The 24,821-nt window shown below is 41.1% G+C and overlaps 1 protein-coding gene across 6 annotated transcripts in view; it reads right to left on the bottom strand.

The window, feature by feature from the left end:
• The window catches only part of SH3GL3 (SH3 domain containing GRB2 like 3, endophilin A3), a 159,855-nt gene that overhangs the window by 2,215 nt on the left and 132,819 nt on the right, over positions 1-24,821 (bottom strand). The window contains exons 10-11 of one of the 6 annotated variants that reach the window (XR_008657625.2): positions 7,388-7,584; positions 1,762-2,019 (exon numbers count right to left, since the gene is read on the bottom strand). The exons of 4 other annotated variants lie outside the window; for them this stretch is intronic. The gene's annotated coding sequence lies outside the window, so the exon portion shown is untranslated. Of the gene's footprint in view, positions 1-1,761; positions 2,020-7,387; positions 7,585-24,821 lie in introns of those variants that run through there. One more of the 6 variants, XR_008657624.2, reaches the window with a different exon arrangement.

The following is a 24,821-nucleotide window of genomic DNA, read 5'->3' as shown; positions in this document are numbered from 1 at the left end:
GCGGTGGCTCATGCTTATAATCCCAGCACTTTGGGAGGCTGAGGTGGGTGGATCACGAGGTCAGGAGATCGAGACCACAGTGAAACCCCATCTCTACTAAAAATACAAAAAAATTAGCCGGGCATGGTGGCAGGCACCGGTAGTTCCAGATACTCGGAGAGGCTGAGGCAGGAGAATGGTGTGAACCCAGAAGGCGGAGGTTGCAGTGAGCCAAGATCGTGCCACTGCACTCCAGCCTGGGTGACAGTGCAAAACTCCATCTCAAAAAAAAAAAAGCAATCACAGTTTTTGCCATTACTTTTAGTGGCAAAACCCGCAATTATTTTACACCAACCTAATATCACTATTTTTCTTAAAATGTTTAGAAGTCCCTTTATACTACACATATTTACCCTTTATCTGTCATTTCTGGTACAAACATTATTCCCAACTTATCATCTGTTCTTTTTGTTTCTCATTTTGTTTTTGAAGTTTGTGCTGGCAGTGGGGCAGGGAAAGGGGTTTCTATTTTGTTTTGGCATGAATGCACAAATTTAAGAGTATAAGCAGTCAAACTAATCAAACTTTCTATTCATGGTTTATTCTTCACAGTCCTATATAAATACTCAACTTAATTTTATTCCAGGATTTTTATTTAATTTTTTTCATGTTAGAACTTTTACTTTTATAATCCATTTGGATTTTGGCAAAATGAGGTAAATATCTATTATATTTAATAATGCTTATGCAGTTATAACAACATAATTAAATAATCCATATTTTCTCAAGTGATTTCAAGTATTGCCTTTATCTTTATCATATATTTAATTATCATGGGACTGAGATCTATTTTTGGATTTTCTATTTTGTCCCACTGACTCATTTTGGTAACAGTACCATATCATTTTAAATACTGTGGCTTTACAATAAACGTTAACAGGCTGGGTGTGGTGGCTCACACCTGTAATCCCAGCACTTTGGGAGGCCAAGGCGGGCAGTTCACTTGAGGCCAGGAGTTTGAGACCACCCTGGCCAACATGGTAAAACCCCATCTCTAAAAATACAAAAGTTAGCCAGGCGTGGTAGCGCATGTCTGTAATCCCAGCTACTCAAGAGGTTGAGGCAGAAGGATCACTTGAACCTGGGAGGCGGAGGTTGCAGTGAGCCGAGATCACACCACTACACTCCAGCCTGGGTGACAGAGTGAGACTCCATCTCAAAAATAAATAAATAAATAAAATGTTAATTAGTAAAACTAGTTCATAGTCATTACTCTTCTATTTCAATATTTCCTTGCTATTCTCATGAATTCATTTAACTAGGTATATTTCAGTATTAATGTGACATATTTCTCTCACAAAAATCTCACTTCAATTTTGACTGGTTCATACTTTTTTTCTTTGAGTATTAATAAGATTAATCTTATGATTACTTTTTTTTTTTTTCCGAGACGGAGTCTTGCTCTGTCGCCCAGGCTGGAGTGCAGTGGCGCAATCTCGGCTCACTGCAAGCTCCGCCTCCCGGGTTCACGCCATTCTCCTGCCTCGGCCTCTCCGAGTAGCTGGGACTACAGGCGCCCGCCACCACGCCCGGCTAATTTTTTGTATTTTTAGTAGAGACGGGGTTTCATCGTGGTCTCGATCTCCTGACCTCCTGATCCGCCCGCCTCAGCCTCCCAAAGTGCTGGGATTACAAGCGTGAGCCACTGCGCCCGGCCAGAGTATTAATAAGATTAATCTTAGGAGTTTTTTTTTTTCTTAATAAGTGACTTTTGCCAACCTATTTGATGATTTCCATTTTTATTTCCTTTTTCTGTTATAAGACATTTTCCTCCTTCTAGACTTCAAGTGAGAGTTGAAGCAAGTTCTGCTAGAGATTATGTTCTTTCTCCACCAAGTCTTCTAGGTCCAAGTAAACAGAAAAGGTACATTGAGGTATTTCTGTGGCTGGCCAAATGAGATGCCCCTTTGTCCTGGGGAGGGGTAGAGAGGTGACAGCATTGTGGGAGGAGGAAGAGAAGAGTTGGGGCAGTGGAGATTCCTGTTGTGAGAAGGATTATATTTGTTTAGACAGCTTGAAATTCACAGAGTAGCGCCTATTTCTCTAAGGAACAGGGCACTCTAAGGAGCCTTCATCAGCGAAGTTCCCCAGGTTGTACCAAGGTGGCTTCCTGTTGCCTTCCTATGGCAGTGGTTCTCAACTTGGTGGCACACTAAACAGCCCACTGCCCAGGTTGAACCCGAAACCAATGAAATCAGAAGCTCCGGCATCAGTATTTTTTGTTTCTCAGGTCCTTCCAATGTCTAGGGGAGGTTGACAACCAGCAGTGAAATGATCTTCCCCTCTCCTTCCCCTAAGGAAGCGTTAAAGAGACTCAGCTGGCAAGGAAAGGGCAGGGGGTAATGGTAGGGGAGCTCTTCTTCCTCTTCAGGGAGGCAGCTCCTGTCCTGGGTGGTGACTTTGAAACTCTGAATCCACCTGCAATATAACCTCTACGAACTACATGATGTTTCTAGCCTCTGGACGGCTCCTTCCATGACAGACCCCACCCCTGCCTAAGTCTGTGTATTCCTCTTGTCATAATGATGAAAGCTAGGGGGTAGAAGGCTGTAAATATTGGGGCTTAGTTCACTATTTTGAATTTGAACAGAACAACATTCAACGATTTCAAACAACGCATAGGGGAATAGAGGGCTTACAATACAGAACTTTTCATTTTCCTTGGGTCATGGAGTGTGTATATGGGTGGGCAGGCAGGGGCTGAGCACTGAAAACCAAGGGCAACCTGAGCCATGAGTCAAAGTCTATTTTATTAATGTATAACTGTTTTAATGTGGATTATAAAAATAATTCTTATTCTTTTAGCATTTCTCCCACTACTAGTTTTTAACAGAGAAGGGATCAGGTGCCAAACCACATGGTAGTCTCGGGAAGCATTTGCTTGAACACAGAATGTTAATGCTAGAATGGAATTTGGCCATCCTCCATGAGTCCCTTTTCAAAGAGAAGCCATCAATGCCTCTGAGAGGTCATAATGGCCTGGCCCCAGGGCTACTGGCTGAGCCAGAAACAGGAGGGCTCCAGACCCTAGGCCATCACCTACCTTGCTCCATGTCACCTCCTACTTGATCTATGACACCACTAAGGGTTGCCAAGACATTTCATAGACTTACACACTGACTACAGGGCTAATGATAGATAGATAGATAGATAGATAGATAGATAGATAGATAGATAGATAGACAGACAGACAGGTAGATAGATACATTTATATATTTCCCTCCCATTCACTCTATAAGCCACCTGCAATGACCAAAATGCTTAGTGGCAGGCATACATTTGTCCAAGTGTATGTACCACCTCCATGTGTAAACCAGGCCACCACCTCCATGTGTAAACCTGGGTTCTTGCTGCACACACACACAGAACAAATCATGGAAAAGCTGCATTACTCATTTCTCATGTCATTCATTCTTGGCAAGGAACCACTGCCACATTGCCCACTTTGATATTATGAGAGCTGGAAAGAGACCAGCACTCATATCGCACTCTATCAGCACCTAAATCCAAGGTAGGGCATCTCTCCAGAGACCACTGAGTAGAAAGACCCTGTTCAAGAACTCCCTGACTCAGGTAGTGCAAGTGCACCTGGCCCTCCAGCCACCACTGGGCTGGCTACAACACTAAGAGCAATTGGCACTTGCTAAGTAGGCAGTTGGTAAATCCACCCCAACCAGAGATCAGACTGGCTGCCCTGAATTATACATGCAGCTGGACGATATTCTGAAGTATCAATGCATTTTTCATTCTGGGTCATTTCTGTTGCCTGGGGCCCCCAACCCAAGGAGCTGGGGCTTGCCTCCCTTACTTGAGGGGGAGGGTGGAACCCAGACATGAACAAAGCAGTCAATGTTTAGCTTTTAAATTCCCAAATAATACCATTCCAGTTGTGAAACATTGTGAAAGCCAAGGCTTTTAGGCTTTCACGCTAGAGCCAGGTAGGCTTTTATAAGATTTAAGAGCGAGAGAGAGAGAGAGAGAGAAACTCCTGGGTTCCAAGGAACTAGAGCTTGAAGAACTCAGAGCCTAGCATTTTGATTACAAGCCATGGAGAGGGAGGAGCTGTTTCCTGCCATCCAGAGAATAGATACAAGCTCTTCCTGGAGGCAGGGAAGCAGGGAAGGGGCCTGGAGTGAGAAGAGAGTGAGCAAATGCTCCTTGGAAGCCACCCTGGGGAAGGGGGTCTTAGACTCCACTTTCCACAGAAATTCTGGGATAAGGCAGCTGTCAAAGTTCTCTGGACTAACACGGGGGCTGGAGCCCAGTGGAAACCATGTGGTGTCACTAAGTACAGATGGGGCCTGAAGGCTGGTCACTCCCTGTGAACTGTGAACAAATACCCTCAAGTCCCCAGCAGGAAGTGCTGAGGGGCCACTGAGGCCAGAGGCTGCCTGGGGGCGGTGACACAGGGCTCCGAGAACAGAGATTCAGCAACCCAGAGAGGGAGGCCTAAGCCACAGATGTCAGCAGGTCCTGGCCCAGGCCCCAGGCCTCCTGTGACAAGTCACCTCAGCTGTGGAAGCAAGACTCCGTACCTGCCACCATGATGTTCTGTAAACCCCCCTCACATCTAGGCAACATCTTAGGACTAGACCAGGGGAAGGAGAGAAACTTCAAGAAAAACCAACAGCTCTGATAGGGAATTCCTACTCTGAATTGACCATGTTTAAACCCGAAATCGCCTAAGTCATAAATGGATAGTCTATGCTTTCTATTGGAAGAGACTGAGCTACCTTGAAATGGCAAGATTATGCTTTTTTCCACCATTAGAAGAAATGGAAAAAAGATTTTAAAACTTTTTTTTTTTTTTTTTTTTTGGTCAACAGCAGAAATGGAAAAAAGATTAAGTTGTTTCCGCCATTGGTCTACATAGAGGCTTGCAAGCAAGTTCAGTTCAGCTAAAGAGAAATTAAGTTGCTGCCCGCCTGAGTGACAGTGTGTGAATTTTCCCTTGACACAAAAATCACCATGGATGGAGCCCCAAAGTCCAGGCAGAATGGGCTGGATTTCCTCAATGGAGGCTTTCCAACTCTGTTAGATATAAGCCTCTCCAAGGGACCTGAATGCCTGGTTTCCCACCATCAGAAGCCAGCACCTTAGCTGAAAACGTCTCATAAGAAAAGACTGGTCCTACCCCGCATCCCATCTCTGTTGACAACCCCCTCCCCTTGCCCCTGTGGTCCTGCAGCTGGCAGTTCCTCGTCCACCCCCACCTCCTTGCTCTCTCACATTCAGTAGCTGGCACCTGGAATCGCTGGGCATAGTTGCCTAGGAGCTCCCAGCTGGCTGCTGTGGATCTGGGTGTCCTTGAACAGGCGGCCGAAACCCCTGACCCTGGGCTGTCCAGTGAGACGAATTCAGCCAGCACTGCCCTCCCCAAGTGGTCCTGTGTTTATTTTCTCTTACTCCTGAGACCTGGCTTCAACGAAACGTGAGAGCAGAGGTGGGAAAACACAGTCTTCCTTGTTAAAGTATTGAAACAAAGATTATTTTAACAGAGAAAAGGGAGTGTCCCTGTTAAATATTTATTATTCAAGCTCTGTTCCACACCATTAGGAAAAAGAGAAAGAGGGAGAGAGAGAGACCCTATCACGAGAGTTTAAGACGGCTGGTCAGTAAGTACTGCATCAGTAACGCAGTAGGAGGTAGGAAAACCATGTTCCCCCTGAAATAAACTGAACTTCCCTCTTTGCATTAATATGGTTCAGTCCCTCTTATTTTAACAGCAGGAAAATTATTTGCAGTGCCCCTCCCCCAACTCCACTTATTTTATATATATATATAGACACACACACACACATACATTTATACACACACACACACACACATATATATATATATTGACTGAAGTCTCTGCTGCTGCAAAGGGTTACCTGCATATGCAGAAATGCTGAGCACATTTTATTAAGGTAGAGGCGGTCCAATCCTACAATTCCTCAGCCCCACTCAGCTACAGGGACGAAATAATAACTCTCAGGTGTTAGTGTTTACCACGTGCCAGGACAATATTTTAAGTGTCTCAGAGATATTAGTGAATTTATGGATTTAATTCCCAGAGAAATCCTATGAGTAGGTACCACTATTTCCCCCAATGTGAGGGATGGAGAAATTGAGGATACAAATTTAACACAATTAAGCCACAACACTGAGACTTGACCTCAGGCCAGGTGGAGAGTCCACGTTCTTGATCCCTATGCAATATACCCCCGCTGAAAATTGTTAGTTTGTGGTTTTATCCCCACTCTTTTTTTTCTTTCTTTTCTTTTCTTTCCTTTTCCTTTTTTCTTTTTTGAGACTGTCTTGCTCTGTTCCTCGAGCTGCGGTACAGTGCCCTGCTATCGGCCTGCAGCCTTGACCTCCTGGGCTTAAGCAATCCTTCCGCCTTAGCCTCCTGAGTACCTGGGACTACAGGCACCATCATGCCCGGATAATTTTGGTATTTTCTATAGAGGTGGGGTCTCACTATGTTGCCCAGGCTGGTCTCAAACTTCAGGGCTTAAGTGATCCTCTTGCTTTGGCCTCTCAAAGTGATGGAATTACAGGCATGAGCTACCGTGCCCAGCCTTCTCCCACACCATTTCTGAGCCAATCCCAGCCAATGGGGTGGCCCATCAGCTGGGCTTGGAATGAGCCTTTGGGTCCTCAGCTCAGCATACCTCAGGATACTCCTAGGCCTTGGAAGGCTCTCCAAGAGCATTCTCTACCTCAATCCTTCCCAGATCCCCAGGAAGGTCTGTCCAGGTCCCATCTAGCCTTGCCTGTCGCACTTGAGGGATAACTTCCAGGCACTTAGTCTCTGTCCTGCCTTCTTCAGCCTGAGTTCCAGCTTCAAAGTGAGCAGCTCAGGCTTCAGTTAAAAACAGTGCCCACTCCAGGTGGTGGATTAGACACCAGAGTAGAGATGGCATCAGAAGGGACTGGCATGTCTGCAGCCTAGCCTTCTCATTTTCTCTCTCTCTCCCATATGCCAGGATCTGGAAGCCTGTTCTCCAGGGCTCCATCTCTAACCTTGACTTTAAGGGAGGTGAAGGTGGAAGGAGTGATCAGTGGTGCAAGGGGCATCCTTCTCTCTGTTGCACTAAAACTCACAGCTCTTTTGTGGAACTTGGGTTCTTTTCAGACCACCGAAGGAGCCCACTGTGCTTGCTCCTTTGCTGGCCTTGACTTTGGGAACTTCATGACCTGGAAGCATTCGGTCAGAGCAACCCCACTGAAAGGCAAACTATGACCCCACCCCCACAGCTATTTCGAGGGGCAAAGAGGATGGAGAGAGAAGTAATTCATACAACGCTGTCAACATAAGTCCCTGTTGAAGTACAAGGTATGGAGTCTCCCAGAAGCTACTGACCTGAGTAGGGCTCTTTGTCTTTTAGTAAATCCCCCAGACTGCTGTGTCTTTTGAGTGTTTTTGTTCCTGCTTTTTATAGTTTTTCTCTTGCCTCCCTTGTAGTCTGGCTGCGACCTGTCACTTTTTCCTGCCGTCAATGGCCTTCCCGAAGCAGTCCCTTGGGCCTTCCTAATCTGCTGGTTCCAGTCTGCTGTAGGCTGGGAAATCAGATAACCGATTATGTAAACATTAACAGCACTGCATTGTGGGCTCTTACTCTGTACCGAGTCCCTTGCCCAGCACCCCTAATTCACAAGATCTAATTTAATCCTTAGAATAATCCTGTGAGGTAGCAATGAGAATCCGCACTCGTCAGATGACGAAATTGAGACCCAAAGGTATGAACTGAGCCAGGATTTGGGCTTCCCTCTGACTCCAAAGCCCACTTTGCAGTAAGGCAGGTAACACCCCTTTGGGCTGGGTGGGCTCATATTCCGCTCACTTCCTGGCCTGAAGTCAGGAAATCCAAACATGTTCCCTTATTACTTACACCACTTGCAGAGCAGCTGATGAACAGAAAGGAAGGTAACCGTTGATGGGGGAGTCCACGCCCCAGTCAGGAATGGGACCCCAAGTCTCCTAGAAGCTTCGGTTCCAGAACCCAGGTTACCTTGAGGTTTGACTGTACCTGCACCATCTAACTAGACAGTTCATCTACCATGGTGGGGGTAGAAACCCGATTGGAACTTTCAGGTTTATTTCTGGTTCCAATTCATTTTCAAACTCTCACCGAGTGTTTGAAAGCATGGAGCCAGGCACCATGCTCAATCTGTGAGATACCATCTCCTCTGAGTTCAAACAAGCATATCTGGTTTAAACTCCCTTCAAAAGTTTCTTTTTTCCCATTTATAATCTCAAATTCTTACAGCAGAATTCATTTGAAGCACATACTTTCTCTCTATCTGACCCAGATAAACACTGGTGTCTAATGCTGATAGATACCACAGACACTATCTGGTTCAACATCTCTAACATATTGTTTTCGTCCGTGGGTAAGAGCGCAGTGGACAGAAGCTTCAGATCCCTGCATCTTTGCTGTGGATTAGGTCATCTTTGGGTCCTGATTTCCTTATCTGGAAATTTTAAGTGTTGGTCTATGAGGGTTAGGTTGTACACTACCAAGTACGATCTAGTAAAAGTCTATGAACTGCTGTCTTTCTAGAAATAACAGCCCTGTATTTATCCACAGGAGATGTGATTTATTGAAACTACTTGTCAATGGAACTCAAGCTTAATCATTGAAATCTGTAAAAATAAGCACGTGTGATTTATGTTAACCTTAATGCCAATCTTCGTCAATTTACTCGGGTTATATTAGATGGGTTTAACTAATAAAGTTGCGCCCTCCCCCACCTTACAAAACAATGACTTGTCTACTGAGATGACTTTTGCAGATACCTCAAAACCTGCGGCCCATTTATTTATCAAAATAAACTTTCTGGCAGGTGACCCCTCTATTGCAACCAGGTCCAATCTGTGTGGGTTGTTTTTTGTTGTTGTTGTTTGTATTATTATTATTATTTTTTGCCACTCTGAGTTCTGGAAAATGGAAATGCAAACAGCTGCCTTAATTAGAGTTGGCTTTCTGGCCACTGGCATAGTGATCAGCTTGCAGATGATACCTTGTCTGGCCTGCTCCTTGCTTTTTCACCATGTGGATTAGTTGCCAACATCTAAAAGTCAGGAGATGTCACATAAACATACGGTTTCTGGCTTCTCTTGAAAAATCAGAAAGGCTAGCTATGATGGGCTCACATTCTCAGGCAAGGGGCGCTTGCCGTAGACTATCAGCCGCCCCCTTCAGAAAGAACAAGTGTTTTCTAGTTGTTGAAGACACACCTCTCTCTGTCATGATCCTGACTTGGAAGCTTAGAGTCAGCCATTTATCACCAGCCTTGCACTATTTTCTTACACTTTTCCTATGTCTCTCATTCCTATAATCTGGCATTCAAGTTTGCACTTGCAGCCACATCCACTGGACAACTCTAGGGGGTGTCATTCATATGGACTCAGAGTCCTCTGGATGGTGCAACATCACTGTTGCCTGGTTTGTGATCCCGGGAAACAACTGACTTCTACTGTATTTTTTAAAACAAGTACATAAATTAATATTTAGATGATGGTATTTTGCATTTTAGCTTACAGATCAAATGTATCATTATAGAGTATATGTTAAGATTTTAAAATATGCAGCATTTGAGATCATTTCAGCAAAGTCAAAATTCCCACAACTAAGTTAGAATTTATGTCTTATGGCTTTTCAAAACTCTTTTTACAGACTATTTAGAATAATTACAGAAAACCACTCCCTGCAGTGAGGAAAACTTCCCTCTCTAAATCTTCCTTCAGATTGGAAAATAAGAGACTCTTTCTGTTCACCGCACCAATGGCTACTGATCAACAATAATAATCATATTTCACATTTTAATTTTTAAAACATTTTTTAAAATACAGAAAATATTAAATGTTCAACCTGTCCACGTTTCAAATTATTAAGAATGCTAAGTACTCACAAAAGATAACTACTGCAGCCACAGAATTTAGAGCTAGAAAGTACCTTGGAATGTATTAAGTCCAATCACTTCCTCTAGGAACAAGTTCAAATCGGTCTAAAGGTGCTAAGAAACTCACCCCAACTCATACAACTAAGAAGTTCCAGAATCTGAACTATAACATGGGACTCTTGTTTCCTTATTTATTTCTCTCTTGTCAATAACTCTGACTCTGAAGCACTACTTATACAGAAATGGATCTGGGGGGAAGGCTATTAGTGGGGAAGGGGAATAGAAGAAAAGAGGAGGAAGGAAAGAAGAGAAATGTAAGAAACAACCTGCTGACCGAACAATCACCATTGTCACTGCTCTGTGAAATTCTAATTTCCTCTTCAGAAATGTAGGTTCAAAAAATTGCATATATTTCTATTTGCAAAGTGTTCATCTTCTTTAGTTTTCAGACTTCACATTTCACTTTTGAATAAATGTTTATTTTCTAATGTAATCCTAGACATTTTGTGCCAATGAGGGGAATGACTTAGGCTCTAGAAATTATTTCCAAGCTGCCTTAGAAGTGTCAAGAAATTTATAAAAGTCTCTTTTATACCTAAAGAGAGTTAGAAGGTCTTAATACAAGCCATTTGGGAGATTTATTTCACCTCACTCTGATGTGCCTGTAGCACACATTTGGACTGCATATTTGTTAACTAATTTCAGCCCCCTATATGTTTAAAGCAGGTCCCAGTTTGGGGCATATTAACCCTTAGTTGTGATTACACAAAGTGGTACCCCTTTTAAGAGTTTCAGCAAGAAAAAAAAAAACCTTCATAAAAAATGAGTTGATAAAATGCACTTTGTCCTCTGGTCTTTAAATATATAATTCAGGAGGTGACAACCTGGGACCCGATACAAATTCCCCACGGGTGAGGAAGATACTTGAGCATGGGTCACAAATTCCTGCACTATTTTCTTCAAAATCAGTGGTTTTCTGGGAGCTACACAGGCACATGTTTCAGCTCAAGGACGTTTCTTGGCCTCCTTTTCTCTTTGGGGACAGAGGGGCAGCTTACACTGATGAAACAGCATGACCCCACACTCGCGGGCTTGGACAGGCCCTCATTTCTCCCAGCCAGGACCTAGAGTTGGATTTTGTCTGCAATTTGTCATTTCAAGATGTGATTCTCCCCTTTCTCCATTTTGGCTCACTTTATTCATTCTCTTAACTACCTAGCAATGATATTATCAAAGATTCCATCTCAGTCCCACGATGCATGCTGCTTAATTGACTTGTGTTCTTTCATCTCTCTCTTTTTTTCTTTAGAAAGAAGAAATGATGAAGAAAATGTTCTTGGAATTCATTTCTGGCACAGTCTCATGAGCTTTGCTTTCATTTGTTAGTGAAATGCTTGACATTTTTCCTTCACTTTATAAACATCATGTGCAAATCATTCAGAATCCTAATGGAAAGTAATTTCCCATTAATGCAGGCTGTAAATGTCATTTTCTCTTGAAACTGTGCCTCAGAAACAAACAGTACAGGACCCCCTTTACACTCACAAATTCCACCCACAAATCAAGGAAGCCCAATGCTGGGTGTGTGAGATGGGGACTTGAAGCTACTGACGAGGGAAACTTAGAAGAGGCAGCCTGGGACAGGCACAGGCAAAAGACACACAGTGGCACACAGTAGAGTTTGCTGCAGGGGAGAATATGGGACACTGAGCCTTCTTAAAAGCCAGCTTCTGCACGTCTGTCTGAACATCGCCCTTCTAGGAACTTAATCTGTCTAGGGACCCAGCTACTGGCCAAGAAAGAGGGGACAAAGCACTGACATGTGCGGCCTCAATGAGGAAGCCAAAGACCTCACTGTCCTCTGTTTTTCCCCTCCAAGTCAGATGCATTTAGCGGGCTCCCTGTGCAACCACTTGCTGACCACAGATTCCCTGTAATCAAGAATCTTGGAAATAAATAATTCCCAATGCTCTTGGCCATTTCATAACATTCCCCTAGTATTCCTTCTTAATGATATAACATGAACTATCTATAAGGTAAAGTACCCAGCTCTGCTACTTCCTGGCTCTGTGATCTTGAGAAGATCTCACTTAACCTCTCAGAGCCTCTAGTTTCTCATCTGTAAAATGGGAACTAAAAATAGTATTAGAGATGTATACAAAGTATTTATACAATATCTAACCCACATTAAGTAGTCAATAAGTGTAGTTGCTATTGTCATTACCCTATTATGTATTACTTTTTATTATTACTTCCTTGGAGTACTGTTATGAGGATGAAATGAGTTATGTCTATGTCTACAAAACACCAAATAATAACTCCTGGCATACTGTTGGCCCTCAAATGCTAGGTCCCTATGACCTTAAGGGATACTTTAATTCAAATACCTTTTCTTTTTTATAAGGCTTAACACTCTCTACACTGACAGTCTGTGAGCTCAAATCAAAGGAAAGCTGAGTTCTCTTTGGTGGCAAATGAGAGAATGGTGTCTTGGGAGCTTGACTTGACGTCCTGTCTCTAAGAACCACTTGGGTGCAAGCTGGAAAGATAGAGACAGTGGGGCAATGACTGAGCCCTGGGGTCCTGGGTTCTCCCTTCCTCAAATATACTGACATTGAAGGAGGGAGGCTGAGGTTGAACTCACTGTCAAAAGTTTTAGTTAATTTGCTTATACCTAGCTTCTTGTTTTTTTTTTTTTAGACAGAGTTTCACTCTTGTTGCCCAGCCTGGAGTGCAATGGTGCGATCTCGGCTTACCACAACCTCACTGCAACCTCTGCCTCCCGGGTTTCAAGGGATTTTCCTGCCTCAGCCTCCCAAGTAGCTGGGATTACAGGCATGCACCACCATGCCCAGCTAATTTTGTATTTTTAGTAGAGATGGGGTTTCTCCATGTTAGTCAGGCTGGTCTCAAACTCCCGAACTCAGGTGATCCACCCGCCTTGGCCTCCCAAAGTGCTGGGATTACAGGCGTGAGCCACCACACCAGGCTGAAACCCAGTGACCTGTTAGATATGGCAAAACACTTGAAAAACTTTTTGCCTATAATAACTCTTTTTTTTTTTTTTTTTTTTTTTTTTTTTAAAGCAGACCATACACCAGTAGCTCTAAAGAAAGAAGGTGAATAAAGCCAGAAGGTTGGATGTTAGCTAAACCTTGGTGTGCGTAGCAAGTTATTATAAGAAAGACAAAAGTTGCCCAGTCTGCAAGCAAAGATAAAAGAAAGAGCAGATATTGTTTCCTAATGCATTAGAAAAGCAAACAGTTTCTGTACCCCAAAGAAAACGAGATAAGCAGGTTGCTCTTCCAAATCATTCTCAGAGACCTCCCTAAACTAAAGGAACTTGGCTGTGCGGCAAAGACGCAATGAAAGGTGTCACCTTCACTCAGATCTGCTGTTTCAGGTGGTCTCAAGGTAGCCTCTGTAAGTTAAGAAAGTGAAGCATGGGTGAGACAAGGAAGGAAAGAAATAAAAGTCTTAAGAGCTATATCTAAGCACCTTGAATGTGTTTACAGGCACATGGAACTGCCTGGAAGTATACAGATCAGAAGTTAATTATGTTTTTTAAGAAATCGAGTTGTGGCCAGTGTAGTGACAGCAGTTTGGGAGGTTGAGGCAGGTGGATCACTCAAGGTCAGGAGTTCAAGACCAGCCTGGCCAACATGGTGAAGCCCCATCTCTACTAAAAATACAAAAATTGGCCAGGCGTGGTGGTGCATGCCTATAATCTCAGCTACTTGGGAGGCTGAGGCACAAGAATTGCTTGAACCTGGGAAGCGGAGGTTGCAGTGGGCCAAGATCCTACCACTGCACTCCAGCCTAGGCAACAGAGCAAGACTATCTCAAAAAAAAAAAAAAGGAAATTAAGTTGTGATAAGAAGTGTAAGCCTAACCTGAAGACATCTGTATCTACTAAACTGTAAGGAACCCACAAGGTCCCTGAGCAGCAATAAGCACAGATGTCAAAGAAGGTAGCCCTCCAAAGCCCACTTACAATGTGGTCTTGGAAGACACATTTCTCAGAGAGCAAATCTAGGATCCCACAGAATAAAAGACAAAAGAGTCTCCCTGATCCAAAATCCAGAGAGCAGAACCAGGGTCTAATCAAGACACTTTCTTCACTGCCAGGGTAGGGGGTCCTTGAAATTTCTGTCCAGCAGGAGTCCATCATTGTTGTGGACTGGTGCATGCAGTATATTTCCTATTTGCTATGGCCTGAATGTGTGTGTTCCCCCAAAACTCATCTGTTGAAACTATCTCCAATGCAATAGTATTAAGAGCTGGCACCTTTAGGAGGTGATTAGGTCATGAGAATTAGTGATTTGGGGGTGATAAAGTCATGAGTAGGATTAGTGCCCTTATAAAATGGACCTGAGGGAGCTTGTTTGCCCCTTCTGCCATGTGAGGACACAGCTAGAAGGTGTCATCTATGAGGAATGGGCCTCCGCCAGGCACCAGTTCTGCTGGCACCTTGATTTTAGACATCTCAGCCTCCAGACTGTAAGTAAAAGCTACCCAGTCTAAGGTATTTTGTTACAGCAGCCCAAACAAACTAAGACGCCATTACAACTGGATAGCAGCTGCCTAGCTAGAGTTTGTACTTCCCAAGTTGCTTTGCTACTAGGTGTGGCTGTTTGAGCGCTCATCCCTGGAATGTGTGCGTCATTTCCACCTTGCAGGTGTAAGAGGAAATATCTAGCCTAAATGTTTGTTCTTTCTCCCCTTCCTGCTGGCTGGAGTGGCAACAACTAGGAAGCCATATGATAAAGATGGCAGAGCTGCCATCAGCCTAGACCCCTGAGAGACTCTATGCATTAGAACCACCTATCTTCTTGGAATATTCTCCCTGGACTGTGGCAGGAGTGAGGAAATCCTATTTTACTGCATTTCAGTTTTATGGGTTTTTTTTTTTTTGAGACACAAGCTAGTGTTAGCATAATACAATACAAAAAGTCTTCAGAGAAACCCTGAACAGATCAATAACATGCAGCAAGACTGAAATGGTAATTTAAAAATTCCCAAAAAAAAAAAGTCCATGACCAGATAGATTCACAGCTGAATTCTATCAGACATTCAAAGAAGAATCAGTACCAATCCTATTGACACTATTCTACAAGATACAGAAAGAGGGAATCCTCCCTAAATCATTCTATGAAGCCAGTATCACCCTACTACCAAAACCAGGAAGGGGCATAGAAAAACAAGAAAACTGCAGACCAATATCCCTGATGAACATAGATGCAAAAATCCTTGACAAAATACTAGCTAAATGAATCCAATAGCATATCAAAAAGATAATGCACCACAATCAAGTGGGTTTTATACCAGGGATGCAGGAATGGTTTAAAATACGCAAGTCAATAAATGTGATACACCACATAAACAGAATTAAAAACAAAAATTACATGATCATCTCAATAGACACAGAAAAAGCATTTGCAGAATCCAGCATCCCTTCATGATTAAAACCCTCAGCAAAGTCGGCATACAAGGGACATACCTCAATGTGATAAAAACCGTCTATGACAAACCCACAGCCAACATATTACTGAATGGAGAAAAGTTGAAAGCATTTCCGCTGAGAACTGGAACAAGACAAGGATGCCCACTCTCACCACTTCTATTCAACATAGTACTAGAAGTCCTAGCCAAAGCAATCAGACAAGAGAAAGAAATAAAGAGCATCCAAATCAGTATAGAGGAAGTCAAACTGTCACTGTTTGCTGATGATATAATTGTATGCCTAGAAAACCCTAGAACCCTAAAAACTCCTCCAAAAAGCTCCTGGAACTGAGAAATGAATTCAGCAAAGTTTCAGGATACAAAATTAATGTATATAAATCAGTAGCTCTGCTATATACCAACAGAGACCAAGCTGAGAATCAAATCAAGAACTCAACCCCTTTTATAATAGCTGCAAAACAAAAACAAAAACTTAGGAATATACCTAACCAAAAAGGTAAAACACCTCTACAAGGAAAACTACAAAACGCTGCTGAAAGAAATCATAGACATCACAAACAAATGGAAACACATCCCATGCTCATGGATGGGCAGAATCAATACTGTGAAGATAACCATACTGCCAAAAGCAGTCTACAAATACAGTGCGATTCCCATCATCAAAATACCACCATCATTCTTCACAGAACTAGAAAAAACAATCCTAAAATTCATATGAAACCAAAAAAGAGCCCACATAGCCAAAGCAAGACTAACCAAAAAGAACAAATCTGGAGGCATCACATTACCTGATTTCAAACTATACTATAAGGCCACAGTCACCAAAACAGCATGGTACTGTTATAAAAATAGGCACATAGACCTATGGAACAGAACAGAGAACCCAGAAATAAAGCCAAATACTTACAGCCAACTGATCTTTGACAAAGCAAACAAAAGCATAAAGTGGGGAAAGGGTACCCTATTCAACAAATGGTGCTGGGATAATTGGCAAGCTATGTGTAGGAGAATGAAACTGGATCCTCATCTCTCACCTTACACAAAAATCAACTCAACATGGATCAAGGACTTAAATCTAAGACCTGAAACTATAAAAATTCTAGAAGATAACATCGGAAAAACTCTTCTAGACATTGGCTTAGGCAAAGACTTCATGACCAAGAACCCAAAAGCAAATGGAACAAAAACAAAGATAAATAGCTGGGACTTAATTAAACTAAAGAGCTTCTGCAGAGCAAAAGGAACAGTCAGAGTGTACAGACAACCCACAGAGTGGGAGAAAATCTCCACAATCTATACATCTGACAAAGGACTAATATCCAGAATCTACAAGGAACTCAAACAACTTGGCAAGAAACAAACAAACAATCCCATCTAAAAGTGGGCTAACGACATGAATAGACAATTCTTAAAAGAAGATATACAAATGGCCAACAAACATGAAAAAATGCTCAACATCCCTAATGATCAAGGAAATGCAAATCAAAACCACAATGCGATATCAACTTACCCCTGCAAGAATGGCAATAATCAAAATATTAAAAAAAAATAGATGTTGGCGTGGATGGGTGAAAAGGGAACATTTCTACACTGCTGGTAAGAATGTAAACTAGTACAACCACTATGGAAAACTGTGTGGAGATTCCTTAAAGAACTAAAAGTAGAACTACCATTTGATCCAGCAATCCCACTACTGGGTATCTACCCAGAGGAAAAGAAGTCATTATACAAAAAAGATACTTGCACACGTATGTTTATAGCAGCAAAATTTGCAATTGCAAAAATATGGAACCAGCCCAAATGCCATCAATGAGTGGATAAAAAAACTGTGGTGTGTATATATATATATGGTAGAATACTACTCAACCATAAAAAGAAATGAATTAATGGCATCTGCAGGAACCTGGGTGGAATTGGAGACTATTATTCTAAGTGAAGAAACTCAGGAATGGAAAACCAAACATCATGTGTTCTCACCCATAAGTGGGAGCTAAGCTATGAGGATGCAAAGGCATAAGAATGATACAGTGGACTTTGGGGACTTGAGAGAAAGAGAGGGAAGGGGTAAGGGATAAGACTACAAATTGGGTTCAGTGTATACTGCTAGGCTGATTGGTGCACTGAAATCTCACAAATATCACCACTAAAGAGTTCACTCATGTAATCAAATACCACCTGTTCCTCAAAAACCTATGGAAAAAAATTAAAATATCAAAAAAATAAAGAAAGGAAAGGGGGAGTGCTTCACATGGGAAGTTGAATCTCTCCTCCAACTACAGAAATATAAAGGGCAAAAAAATAAGTAAATAAGAGATAGAAAATTGTTATGGCACCAATGAATTCTACTTTGAAAATATATCTGCTTCATTAAAATCTTAAAAAACAAACAACAAAAAATAGTCTTCAGAGAACTGCACCTAAGTATCCTCTTGATACGTTTTTTATAAAATAAATTTTATTCATATAACTTTCACTGAAACATTACATCAAAAAATGTAAACTGAAAACTAGTACCACATGCTATAAAGAGATTGTAAGCATGAAAATAATTACAATGGAAAATAGACAATTTTATTACATCCAAAAGATACGTTCTCTAGTCTGTAAATGACTTTTAACCGGAGGCCTCTCTTCTCTGTTAAAATTGAACATTAAAAATACTCCAGCACAAAACTGTAGCTTATCTCCTTGAATTTGGAATGAATAAAAGAGAATTGAAAAAAAGAATATTTTCTCATCATGTGATTCAAGATTGTTTGTCCGTATCCATTCAGCACCTAAAGCCATCCTGGGGAGGAGCAAAGATGCAACCAGTGAGATAAGTGGCATTGAACGTCTTAAGGGAAATTTCCATTAATATGGCACAATGAAGTACAAGACTGCAGCCTTCCTTTCATGTATCAAATCCCTATCACTTATAAAATAGGACTTTTTAAGGTTGCAAATAATGTTGGAAAATGAGACTAAATACTGCTGGTAGACCAGAAATGATGAAGAATACAAGAATGCCTGGAAGATGGAAAGCAGCAGATGGAGGAAATGAGGCTCAACATGGCTCCCAAAGCGGAATGCCATGACAGCGAAGTCTAAGGGTGCTCAAAACTCCTAAAAGCTGGCTGGCTTTCTGAGAAAAGAGCAGCCAGGTGAGTCCACTCATCCTGGGTTTGTACCAGTGCTGGGAGGCCTGGCAACTGCCTTCAGGAAGGGGTACTGAGTGAGTGTGGGCATCTGAAACAGAAAGTCAGGGCAGTGCCATGGATGATAGAAACAACCAGAAAAACAGAAACCAGTCCACTGCACTCAAGAGAACATCCCTTATTTCCCCTTAACCACAGGAGGCAACCTCATAAGCACTCTCAAATAAAAAGTTGTGCACAGAGCCAAGAATCATCAACGTATGAGAAACAACTTCATAAAGTAGACTCCAGATCCCAAAAAACACTCAAAGAGGTAAGAATTAAGTGGAGACTTTTTAAAAAGTATAATTAAGGGCCAGGCGTGGTGGCTCACGCCTATAATCCCAGCACTTTGGGAGGCCGAGTTGGGCGGATCACGAGGTCGGAGTTCGCAACCAGCCTAGCCAACATTGTGAAACCTCGTCTCCACTAAAAATATAAAAATTAGCCAGGTGTGGTGGCAGGCACCTGTAATCCCAATTACTCAGAAGGCTGAAGCAGGAGAATCGCTTGAACCCGGGAGACGGAGGTTGCAGTGAGCCGAGATCATACCATTGCACTCCAGCCTGGGTGACAAGAGTGAAACTCCATCTTAAAAAAAATAATAAATAATAATAATAATAAAATAAAACTAAATAAATATAAAAATAAAAAGTATAATTAATATTCTCAGAGGAATATGAAAGGTCTAGTTACTTGTAAAATTTTTTAAAAATATAAATTTGAACACTATCATGGTAGGCAGAGCAATAGCCTCAAAGATGTCCACTTCCTAATCCCCAGAACCTATAGCTATGTTACTTTACACAGCGAAAGGGAATCTGAAGATGTGATTAAGTTACAGATTTTGAGATGCGGAGGTTACCCTGGGTTTATGTGGGTAGGCTCAGTATAATCACAAGAGTCCTTATAAGGCGGAAGCAGGAGAATCTGAGTCAGAGAAGGAGATCTGACAATGGAGGCAGGGAGAGCTGAAGATGTCATGCCACCAGCTGGGAAGCTGGAGCAAGGGGCAATGAGGCAAGGACTGCAGGCAGTCTCTAGAAGGCAGGAGAGGCAAGAAAACAGATTCCACCCTGTCTGGAATGTGAACACCTTGATTTTAGGACTTCTGACCTCTAGAACTATAAAATAGATCATACATTGTGTTATTTTAGACCACACAATTTGTGGTATTTCATTGCAGCATCAATAGAGAACTAATACAATTGGAATAAGAAATTCAGTAGATATACTAAATAAATAACTGGATCAAAGAATAAAGTAAGAAGGTGAAATGTCCTCAGAGGGCAGAATAAAAAAACAGAGGTACAGAGAGCAAGAAGGAAAAGATGAGACAGAGGAAGGACAAAAAGTTTCAACCTCTAGTAGTTGTTTACACGGGCAAAAAGAAAGGGAATAGAGGAGACGGATATTTAAGACAGTAAAAAAAAAAAAAAAATCATTGGGGTACAGTGGCTCACACCTATAATCCTAGCACTTTGGAGGCCGAGGTGGAAGGAACGTTGAGTCCAGGAGTTAGAGACCAGCCTGAGCAACACAGCAAAACCCCATATCTTAAAACAAACAAACAAATAAACAAACAAACAAACACTTTCCATAGTTTTAAAAAATGCAAGTAATCAGACTAAAAGGGTCAGTGCGAATGAGGAATAGGGAAGGGAATGTAGCCAACTTCCCATACTTCTGGATACAATTGCCAGGAGAAATAGACAAATCCATAACTATAATCAGAGATTTAATACCCTCTGCCACAAAATTAATAGGAAAACATAGACCAAAAAATCAGTAAGAATATGGAAGACTTGAAGAACACTATTAAATAATTTGACCTAATTGACATTTATAAAACACCCTACCCGGTAAGAATAGAATACACATTCTTCTCAAGTGTACACAGATCATTTACCAAGATGGATCATATTCTGGCCCATCAAGCAAGTCTCAAAAAATGTAAAAGGGTATGATTCATACAAAGTATGTTATTTGATAAAAAATGGAATTAAATAGATATCTAAAACAGAAAGAGATCTGAAAAATATCCACATATGTGGAAATGATATAACACATTTCAGAAGAAACCAAGAGTTAAAGAGGTTATCAAAAGTAAAATTAGAAACAATTTTAAAGAGGATGAAAGGGAAAACTCAACATATCAAAATGCATGAGATAGTGCTCAAGTGGTACTTAGGGGGAAATTGATAGCACTAAACACATACATTGGAAAAGGCAAAAGGACTCAATGACAACAGAGAAAACTCAATGAGACAGAGAGCTGGCTCTTTAAGAAGATCAACAAAATTGATAAATCTATAGCTAAAATGATTAAGAAAAGAAAAAGACAAAAATTACCAATTTCAAAAATGATTGAGAGAAGTAAATCACTACAAATTCTAAATATCTTAAAAGGATAATAACAGAATATTGTGAACAACTTTATGCAATAAATTTGACAACTTAGATGAAAGGGATAAATTCCTTGAAAGACACAAACTTCTAAAGTTCACTCAGGAAGAAACAGATAACCTCAATTGCCTTCTATCTATAAAGATGTTGAATTTATAGTTTAAAGCCTTCATGCAGGAAAAAAAAAAAACAACAAGGAGTAACTTTACAGAGAGCTGACAAATACTGCCTCAGCCAGCAGACCAAGATCAGTATCAGCAGTGATTAATCTTGTTGATAGGGCATATTCTTTTTTTTTTTTTTAATTTTAGGTTCAGGGGTACATGCACAGGGTTTTTATATGAGTAAACAGTGTATCACAGGGATTTCGTGTGCAGATTATTTCGTCACTCAGGTGATCAGCATAGTACAGGATAGGTAGTTTTTCAATTCTCACCCTCCTCCCACCCTCCACCCTCAAGCAGGCCCCACTGGCTATTATTTCCCTTCTTTGTGTCCACGTGTACTCAATGTCTAGCTCCCACTCACAAGTGAGAACATGCAGTATTTGGTTTTCTGTTCCTGAGTTAGTTCACTTAGGATCATGGTCTCCAGCTCCATCCATGTTGCTGCAAAGGACATGATCTCATTCTTTTTTATGGCTGTGTAGTGCCCATGGAATATATGTATGTTTTCTTTGTCCAGTCTACCACTGATGGGCATTCAGTTTGATTCCACGCCTTTGCTATTGTGAATAGTGCTGCGATGAACATACACGTGTATGTGTCTTTATGGTAGAATGATTTATATTCATTTGGGTATATATGCAGTAATGGGAATGCTGGGTCAAATGATAGTTCTGCTGTAAGTTGCGTGAGAAATTGCCAAACTTCTTTCCACAGTGGCTGAACTAATCTACATTCCCACCAGCAGTGTATAAGCTGTCTCGTTTCTCTGCAGCCTTGCCAGCATCTATGATTTTTTGACTTTTTACTACCAGCCATTCTGACTGGTGTGAGATGGTAGGTGATGGGATGAGAATGGCACTTTACCTCTGTGATCTTCTTCCCAGAAACTCTTAACTCCAGTCTAACCATGTAAAGACATCAGACAAATCTCAACTGGGGGACATTCTACAAAATATGTAAACAGTACTCCCCAAAACTGTCAAGTTCATTAAAAACAAAGAAAGTCTTAGAAGCTGCCACAGCAAAAGGGGCCGAAAGAGATGTGATGACTAAACGCAATGTGCTATTCTGGATAGGATCCTAGAACAGAAAAAGCACAGTAGGTAAAAACTAAGGAAATGTGAATGAAGTATGGACTTTAGTTAATATAAATGTATGTTCATTATTTATAGTAAATGTACCATACTAATAAAATGTTAATATAGAAGAGTGGAGGAGTATATGGGAATGCCCTGTGCTATCGTCACAACTTTTCTGTAAGTCTAAAACTATTCTAAAATTTAAAATTAATTTGAAAAAACTTTCCTACAAAGAGTTTATCCTAGGGATGCAAGGTTGATTTAACTAACAATGTAATTCACCATATTAACAAACTAAAACTAAAAATTAAACGATCATCTCAACAGATACCAAAAAAAAGGCATCTGACAAAATTCAAAGACTGTTTCTCATTAAAACTCTCTTCGAACTATTTATGACTAGAAGGGAACTCCCTCAATCTGATTTTTAAAATCTATGAAGGCCAGGCCTAGTGGCTAACGCCTATAATCCCAACACTTTGGAAGGCCGAAGCAGGCGGAAAGCTTGAGCTCAGAAGTTCATGACCAGCTTAGGCAACAGGGCGAATCCTCATCTCTACGAAAGATACAAAAATTAGCCAGGCTTGGCGGTATGTGCCTGTAGTCCCAGCTACACGGGAGGCTAATGTGGGAGGATCTTTTGAGCCCAGCAGGTTGAGGTTGCAACAAGCCGTGACTGCGCCACCGCACTCCAGCCTGGGCAACAGGGCAAGACCCTGTCTCAAAAAAAAAAGAAAAAAAATTCTATGAAAAATCTACACCTAAAATCATCCTTAATTATGAAGTACTGAATGCTTCTCCCCTAAAATCAGAGACAAAGCAAGGATGTCCACTCTAACCCTTTGTACTCAGCATGTTCTAGCAAGTGAAAAAAGGCAAGAAAAACAAAGGCATGCAGATATCGAGTAAAACTGTCTTCGTTTATAGATGACATGAACATCTATGTAGAAAAACTACGGAATCTATTAAAAAACTACTAGACCTAAGATGTAAATTTAGCAACATGGCAGGATACAAGATCAATGTACAAAAATCAATGGAATATTATGAATGCTAGAAACAAAAATTCAGAAATGGAAATTTTATTAAAACGCTGTTTACAATTGCATAAAGATATAAAATACTTAGAGATTGACGAAAAAAATTAAAAGACCTGTACGTACTCTAAAAATAGTGAAACATTGCTGAGGGGAATTCAAGAAGACCTAAATAAATGGGAAATACAATAGACTGTGTTCAAGACTGGAACACTCAATACTGTTAAGCTATCAATTCCTCTTAAATTGACTTACAGATTCAACCCAATCCAAATAAAAATCTGAGCAGGATTTTTTTGAAACATTGAAACTTTGATCTCTAAAACTCACATGAAAATGCAAAGTAACTAGAATAGTCAAACAACTTTGAAAATGCAGACCAAAGTCAGAGGACTAACAGGGCCTGACCTCAAAACTTACAAAGCTACAGTCGTCAAGACAACAGCAATTGTACAAGAATAGAAATGCAATGATAGTACACTATGTGATACTGCTCTGAATATTATTTTTGTGCTCATGACATTGTAAATAAGTGTTAGAGGATATAAAAATGGAAGCTTTGGATGAGGCCCCAGAACCGTTTTTTTTTTTAACTGATGTGCAGAAGACAACTTATGCAGGATTTGGAAACAAACAAAAACAGAAGAGATGAGGGAAGCCAGTTTTACAACTTTTAATCCCAGCCTACATCTATGGCACGAATAGGTCAGAAGATGGAGATTAAAAAGGATTTTTAGAAAAATGTTTGGAGAGAGTGTGAAGGAGGCAGGATGTGTTTTTCATTTCACACCAAATCAAGAGAGAAGGACTTTTAAAAGATTCCTCAGCGAGCTTAAAATACATTCTCTGGGGACTTAAGAACAGAACGGGTAGATGGGGAAAGAGAAAAAGCCAAATACAACCTCTTCCCTGACACTAATGTTTCCAAGGCAGCAGGCCAGAGCTTGGGGAGGAGTGAAAGCCAAACTTTAAATCAAGATTATAGCTTTGACCATGACATGGGTCTTAGCATTTTGACTACTGCACGAGTCTGCACTTACACATTCAAGTGACTGGAGAACTTATGTGACCCAAGAGTAGTCAGAAAAGTCATGGAGCCTGCTCACATTTTCATCCCTAAGTAGGCAATTTAAAATAAGAGCAGGGAAAAAAGGGGAGGAGGGCATTTTAAGAGTCCCACATGATGGAAGTGATGGTTACACAATGAATATTTATTTAACAAAAATAGTGATTATAAGTAAATTGGAAGGGTGAAGGGAGGGAGAAGTCTATGGAAGACCAAGGGTTAGGAAGCTAAGCCATTATCTTCCATATCAGGAAATCAATACATTTATCCAAAACTGAAGAATCAGAGTAAAAAAAGAAATAGTAAAAAAAAAAGCACCATGAAGTTAAGTACCAAATAAATATGTAAAAGAGTTGAAAGTGTTTCCTTTGAGAGCAGAAAATAAGCACTGGGAAAGGAGTTGAAGGGGAAACTGCCATTTCTCATGAAAAAGCTTGCACCATATTTTTTTAAAAGTGTATACATATGGCCCGGCGCAGTGGCTCACACCTGTAATC

The sequence above is a fragment of the Symphalangus syndactylus genome, chromosome 5 (assembly GCF_028878055.3).
Source record: "Symphalangus syndactylus isolate Jambi chromosome 5, NHGRI_mSymSyn1-v2.1_pri, whole genome shotgun sequence".
In the NCBI taxonomy this organism is placed as follows: Eukaryota; Metazoa; Chordata; class Mammalia; order Primates; family Hylobatidae; genus Symphalangus; species Symphalangus syndactylus.
The sequence above is the reverse complement of the archived record's forward strand: the minus strand, read 5'-3'. Positions and strand labels throughout refer to the sequence as shown.